The sequence below is a fragment of the Pseudocercospora fijiensis genome (assembly GCF_000340215.1).
Source record: "Pseudocercospora fijiensis CIRAD86 unplaced genomic scaffold MYCFIscaffold_1, whole genome shotgun sequence".
Taxonomy (NCBI): Eukaryota; Fungi; Ascomycota; class Dothideomycetes; order Mycosphaerellales; family Mycosphaerellaceae; genus Pseudocercospora; species Pseudocercospora fijiensis.
In genome coordinates this window covers 1,211,497-1,219,236 of record NW_006921532.1, presented here as the reverse complement: position 1 = coordinate 1,219,236, position 7,740 = coordinate 1,211,497, and positions in this window count along the sequence as shown.

Here is a 7,740-nt window from a genome sequence, read left to right as displayed (position 1 = left end):
ATCTTTGACGACGATGTTACGGATCGTAAGGAGCCTAAGCGATCCTATCGACAAGATCGTCGCGATCGGTAAAAAAGTTTCCGTAACGTCCTAGCTAGACCCTAGCTGTTAGAAAGATATCTAGATCTAGCTTAGAGTAGTCTCCTACTTCCGTATCTAGGTCGAAAACTTTACGTTAGTATATGGGCCTCTATACCCCTTACGTAAGAAGGATATGGAGTTTAGATAGACCTCCGTTTACTAAGCTACTAAGGACAAGGTTACTAAGGCACTTGTTAGCGCGCCTACGCTTACTTCTATTAACTACTCGGAAGGCGTAGGTCTGCTAATTATTGCTATCGACTCGAGCGGGGAAGGCTACGGCGAGATACTAATATAGTGTAATCGTAAGGAGCCCTCCTTACGTTACCCTATCCGGTACGAGTCTAGTCTATAGAAACCTATCGAGGCCCGATACGATACTAGCAAGCGAGAGTGCCTTAGTGTCTATAAGGCTCTTAAGAAGTTCCGACCTTAGCTCTTTAGAGTGTTCTTTCGCCTAGAAGTCGACGCTTAGACGCTAGTCTATTAACTTAACCGTATAGCCTCCGACCTACCTAACTCTACGATAGCTCGGTAGGTTGCCTAGATCTATTTGTTTAATTTCGACGTCTTCTATATTCCTAGTAAGAAGCATACTAGACCGGATAGCCTTTCTAGAAGGCCTACTATAGAAGAGGACATCGCCGAGATAATAGAAGAAGAGGATATCGACGCGGTTATTAACCGCACCTTCTTTACTGCCTTCTATATTAACGCTATGCCGGTAATTACTAGGTCTACTGCCGACGACTAACCTAGTAACTAGCCTAACGAAGACCCTACTACTAACGACGAGGACTAGGACGATACTAAGGCAGGCGAACTAGGTAGGGATAATATCCTTAATAGGGTCTACTCCGACGACTCCTATAATATCGCCTACTTCCTTACCTATACGAAGAGAGCTCCTAGTCTATTAAAGAGTTAATACCGTCGTATTATTCGCTATTCTCGGAGGTTCCTTATTAAGGATCGCATCCCTTAGTAATAGGCTATAGTTAATATACCGCTCTAGCGTATTATTAACGATCCGGTAGCCTAATAAGAAATCCTTCGTTCCGTTTACGATAAGCTCGGCTACCGGGCGGCGGAGGGTACCTTCGATATCCTTCGTCGACGCTACTAGTAGGACGGCGTATAGGCTAATGTCTCCCGCTACTATAAGAGCTATCCTAAGTGCAACTTTAGAAATAGCTACCGACGTCTAGGAGAGCTACGTATCCCTACTATCTAGTTAGTTAGAGAGCGGTAGTATAGCGATAGGGTCTATTATAAGAAGGGTATATTAGCAGGTAGATAGGGTAGTAGTAGGTACAAGTAGTATTCGATAGAGATCTAAGAGGAGAGGGAGGAAGGCAGGCTAGTTAGCCTAACGCTAAGCGCCAAGCCCTGCCTAAGGCATTAAGACCCTAGCTTTACTCGAGCCTAGTTATATACTAATTACGTATAACCTCTTTGGTCCTAATATACGCTTCCCTTCTAAAGGCCGCGCCCTCGTAGCCGGTCTATATTCTATTCTTAACCTCTATCGCTACTAACTTAGCAGGTCTAGTAAGCTTCTTAGTCCGTACTAAATTGAATATACAATTACCGATTATATAACTATATTAAACCTTACCTCTAACACAATACAATGTCTAACTCTAACTGCACTATCCTTGTATATAATAAAGTAATATATAACTATAAGAATTAAGGACTATCGACTAATTACAATACAAGCGCACCTTCCCTACTATAATAGGTAGGTATACGGGGTATTGTAGCACTGCCCCCGTTCTAAGTAATGTCGTACCGAGTTCTTTGCGTCTACTCTAAAAGACCTAGCTATGTCCGCTTCCGAGGGTTGTCCGCTTCCGAGGGTTTGTTCTTATTATTACAAGGGCTATTATTGTTCGTAGTTTCGCTAGCCCTAATTAGTTAGGTTTAGTAGCCTTTAATTGTCAATCTTATCTTATCTTTTAAAAAAACATAGCTCGTCTAGTTTCTATAGGTAAAGGCTATTATAAGTATAGTAGTAGAGGTTCGCCTCGCTTAAAGGGTTAGATAGATCGAGGAGTAACCTATTATCCGCAAGATCGACTCCGGCTAGCTTAGCTCTATAGTTTTGCCCTTAGTTAGTCTATTAGTCGCTCAATCTTTTAGGCGGCTTAAAGTTTTAACTTAGCCTTAAAGTTTTGATTAAAGTTTAATTAAAGGTGCCTTAGGCTCGTAGTGTAGGTAAGGTTGTCTTTACGAGTGTAGTAGCAATAGCAGGTAATGTTTAATAATAGCGGCGCTAGTCGTTTTAGCGCTAACTTTACCTTCTTCTAATTTCCCTCTTTAACTAACAACAACTCGGCAACACCGTTACTAATATAGCTATGTCCTTCCTTTCTTAAACAGCAACACACTCCGCAATACTGTTACTAATATAGCCGCGCCGGCCGTGCCGCCCTTTAGTACAGGCGCAACGCCGTTATTATTATTATCGCTACTATTTATATACGCGCGCGCCGTCGACCGACTAGGCCTTAGGGCCTCTATAGAATAAAGGAATAAAAGGGGGCGCTAAGAGAAGGGTCTTATAGGGTGCGCTAGTAAAGAGGTAGATTCTATAGTAGTATAGTCTTATTGTCTTTTATTACTAATAATTGCTTGCCTCTAATTAGTTAGCTAATAGTACCCCGGGGGTAGCATTAATCCCTAGCGACATTATAGGCATTATAAGCTCTTAGCCTTCTTCGTGTTCTTTACGCTAGTCTAATACTTATCTAACAACTTAGTTATATCCTTAAACGAGTCTTTAGCCTCCTATAAGTCCTATTTAGGTAAATAGCCTTGCTATCTTAGGAGGTACTCCTTTTTGCCTTGCCTAGTCCGGTGCTTTAGAATACGTTCTATAGACTATAGCTCTTTACCGTTAGCTAGTATCTCTTTATATTTAGTAGGGGCTTCTTTATTAGAGTCTCCGCGGTAGTAGTATAGTTTAAGGAGGGAGATATAGAAGGTATTATAGATAGTATAGTATAGTGGGAGCTATAACTAATAGGCCTATGCGGAAGAGCCCTTAACTTCCCGAATGCGGAATAGGCTAATGTACCTTAGTGCTAGTTTAGGGCGTGTTTTGCTATTAGGTAATAGGTGTTTACGGATGCGGAGGTTCTTTATACTAAGTATAACTATATTACCTTGCTTAAAGGTTATCGGCGTATAGTGTTTATCGTAGTAGGCCTTCTAATAGGCCTAGGCCTTTGCTAGTTTGTTAGCTATCTTAGCGTGAATTTCTCGCATCTTCTAAACCCTCTTAATAGCCGCTAGTGTTTTAGGGGTTAGTACTTGATACGCTTCCCTTTCCTTACGCTCGGCCTCGAGCGGTAGGGGGTCTTATAGCATAGTAGCGTTCTAGCCTATTATAGCGAAATAAGGTAACACCTTAGTAGATAAGTAGACACTATTATTGTATACGAATTCCGCTAGTTGTAGGAGATTGACCTAGTTATTAGGGTTTTTATTAATGTAGCTGCGTAGGTACTGCTATAGCGTAGCATTCTGCCTTTCGGTTTAACTATCTGTTTGTAGGTAGAATGCTATAGACAGGCGATGCTTAAGTCTTAGCTATAGGCAAATCTCACTCTAATAATAAGATATAAATGTCGAGCCTCGGTTAGATACTATCCCTTTAGGGGTCCCCTAATAGGTATAGAAGATGTTGTTCTATAGCGCTTCTACTATATTAATAGTAGTCTAATCTTTCCGCGCCGGGATGTATCGAGCGCCCTTAGTAAACCGGTCTATAACGACTAGGATAGCGTTAAAGATGTCTTTGCTTCCTTTTCGCTTAGTAGGGGGAAGACCTATAATAAAATCTATTGTAAGCTCTACAAATAGCTTATAAGGGATTAGCAATAAGGACAACTCGCTAAAAGGCTAATACTTTAGTGCCTTAATACGTTAATATACGGCATACGTGTTTACGTATTCCTTTATATCCCGCTTACTATTTAGCTAGTAGTATATACGCGATAGTAGCTCGTGCGACCTCTCTGTGCTATAGTAACCAGCAAGCTTACTATTATAGTATCGCTTAAGAAGTTCTTGTCTAATCGATTGTTTAGCGGAGACATAGTATCTGCCCTTAAACCTTAAGTAACCTTTGTCGTCGATCGACTAATTACTCTTACTAGATCGAGTCTTTCGCCTACTTACAAGCTTATCGATACGTTTAGTAGCAAAGGCGTCCCTCTGCTAAGCCCGTAATAGCTTATCTATAAACGATTGACTATCCCCCTTTGTAAGGTTATTTAATAGCACCCTCGCTATTAAACGAGGTACGTATTATATGTATCTAATAGCACTAGCAGCCGGATTAACTGCATTAGTGCTTTAATCGCTATTACTATATATAGCGATATCGACTAGGGAGTTATTATAACTTCTCCTATCTATATCCTTAGCTCTTACCTTAATACGTACTATTAATATAGCAAGAGTATTAATATACTTTAAGCCGTCGCGGAGTCCGGTAAGCCGCTTATCCTACGCGTACTTATTAACAATACGGGCTATAGCAATCTTGTACTACAGGGTTAGAAACAAAGAATTGATGTATTAGGTTTCGCTATCGTAATTAGGTCGCCTCGATAGGCTATTAGTAGGGTTGCTTACGCCTAGCCGATATAATATATTAAAATCGAACCCGGCGAGGTAGACGGCCTATCTAGCCTATCGACCTATAACCCTAGTAACCTTCGTAATCCTACGTAGGTTGTTATAGTCCGTATAGACCTAAATAGTGTACTATATACTATTAAGATAGTAGCGCTAGTACTTAAAGGCTTCTACGATTGCTAGGAGCTCTTGCTCGTAGGTTTTGTATCGACGTTCTATATCGATTATCTTCTATAAAAAGAAGGCGATTAGGTGCTAATAATTGTTATTAGCCTATTGTAATATAATAGCTAATATAGCGAACTAGGAAGCGTTAGTCTCAATACGGATCTGTTTACTTAGTACGAAATAGTGCAATAAGGGGACTTTAGTAAAGCGCTTCTTTAGACCGTTAAAAGCGGCTTGTACTCTATTAGTCTATTTAAACTCTCTAGTTAGGTTGGCCTTAGTTTTAGTAAGTTCAGTTAGTAGCATTACGTGCCGCGAGTAACCTTCGATAAATCGACGGTAGAAGTTAGTAAAACCTAGGAATAATTAAAGCTCTTTAATACTAGTAGGTGTTGGCTATTTAGTAATAGTCTTAATTCGATTAGGATTAGCCTTAACACCCTTAGTTAATACGAGGAAGCCGAGGAATAACACCTCTTTAGTAGTAAAGGTATATTTAGAAGGCTTGCAATATAAGCTATAGGCTCGTAGGCGATCGAGCACCTTACGGACTATAGCCTAGTACTCCGCAATGTTAGGGGAGTGTATATAAACTAGGATGTTATCTAGGTAAACTATATAGAGGTAGTCTAATAGACCTAAAAGGGCTCGATTAATATAGGACTAGAATGTTGCAGGGGCATTAGCTAAGCCGAATAGCATAACTAAGTACTCGAAATAGCTATAGCGAGTATAGAAGGCCGTTTTCTATTCGTCGCCCTTACGAATACGGATACGATAGTACGCATCCTTAATGTCTAGTATAGTATAGAAGTAAGCACTAGAAAGGCGATCGAGGGTCTTATTAATAAGCGGAAGTAGATAGCGGTCTTTGATAGTAATAGCATTAAGCCTACGATAATTAATATATAGGCGTAGGCTACTATCCTTCTTTAGTACAAACAGGATAGGGGCGCTAGTAGGGCTATTACTATACCGAATGCGACTATTAGCTAGGTTTTCCTCTAGGTACTTACGCAATATAGCAAGCTCTCGTTTACTAAGGTTGTAGAGGGGGCTAAAAGGAACCTCCTTGCCCTCTATAATGTTAATCTTATAATCCGTCTCTTTAAACATAGGCAATGTCGACGCTAGGTAGTATTTAAACACATTAATATAGGTCTCTCGGATAGGCTCTAGTATACGAGCAAGCTAATTAGGATTATTAGGGGGCACAGGTTTATCGTTATTACTACCGAGCAGGTCGGTAGTTCGATTAGCTAAGGCGGGGGTTAGGTTGCTAATAAATAGGACCCTAATATTATTAGGATACTCGCTAATATCGATGTGTTTAATATCCTCTTTCCTAGCGATTCTAAATCGCTATTATTAACTGCCTAAGTCTATAACTATAGCATAGTACTTAAGAATAGGGTTGCTAATAACAATATCGGATAGGAGGCTGTCTATGTCTACCGCGTAGGTAGTAAAGTTTAGTAGGCGTTTATTTCCGAGGTCGTCTTTTAGAACTATAGGAATATAGTAGGCTCTATAGGTTAAGTGCCGAGCGTTATTAAACTAAGCAAGGGTTGGCAGGTTAGTCCTCGGTAGTTGTCGAAGGTCTAATTGCTTAGCTAGGCGATAGCTAATAAGGGCGCTAACTGAATTTCCGAGGTCTAGTATAACCTTTGCCTTATAGTTAGTATCGGGCCTAGATATAAGACAGGTACGTATAATAGCTAGTACAATGTCGATAGTCTTACGCCGTACGAGGCTAACAGTTAGTGCGGCGCTTACTCTTTTTTCGAAGGTTAGCCTATAGGGGTAGCGTTAGCTGCTAAGAGGTGCTTTCGGTACTTAGCGGTAGTACGGTCGATTCGGGCCTAGTCCTTAGGTTTGTCGCATTAGCCTAGTAGATAGCTAGTACTATTACAATTAAAGCACTTCAATCCGGTTAGTAGACTGCCGTAGCTATTATTACTGCTATTGTTAGTCGAGCGGTTAGTATTATAGGGATACGAGCCCCTTCTACGGCCCCTATCGCGGCCTCCTCTATATAGCCGCCGGCTACGGCCTCTTCTACGGTCGCTATTACTGTTTCTATTGTTAGTATTGTTGTTTTAGTAGGACCCTTAGCTATTGCCTCCGTAGGCACTACGATTGCCGCGGTTAGTACTAGCTAGTCGGATCCTCGACTCTAGTCGTTACTAGAGCTAAATAGCCCGCTCGGCTGTTTCTACTTCGACTATAAATTGAATGCGTATTAGGTTGGCCTATTCGAACACACGACGGCGGTCTAATTTAAGGACCAATTCCTATCGCAATTTAGGGCGTATTTCGGAGATCTAGATAGAGTCGGTCTTAGCTAGTAAATCGTCCTCGAGGGTCTTTAAATAGGCCTTAAATAAGCGAGCCGATTGATTAGTCTTTTGTTTAGCTCGAAGGTATTAGTCCTAAGCGTATTATTGCCTTAGTATAGGGTTTCTAAGGGTGTCTAGTATAATAGTCTTGTAGTCTTACTACTAAATAGCGGTCTAATTAGTAAGGGAGTCGAAATAGTTATCCTAGGTGCGCTTTAGGTCTCTATTAATATATTATATAGTATAGACGACTAACGAGTAGTCGTCTAGAAGGGCCCTTAGCGCGTTTCGCTAGTTAAGCTCGTAGTTACGGATGTAGTCGTTGTATTGTTTCCGACTAGAGCTATTAAATACAGTATAGTCCTTAAGTTTAGCATCCTTCTTTTAGACTAAAACAGATAGAGAGGAAGGCCCTACTATTAGTTTAGTATTAGTCGCTAGGGCTTCTTATAGGCGACGAATTTCGAGGAGATTATTCTGAGGCTGCAAAGTAAAAGCAAAA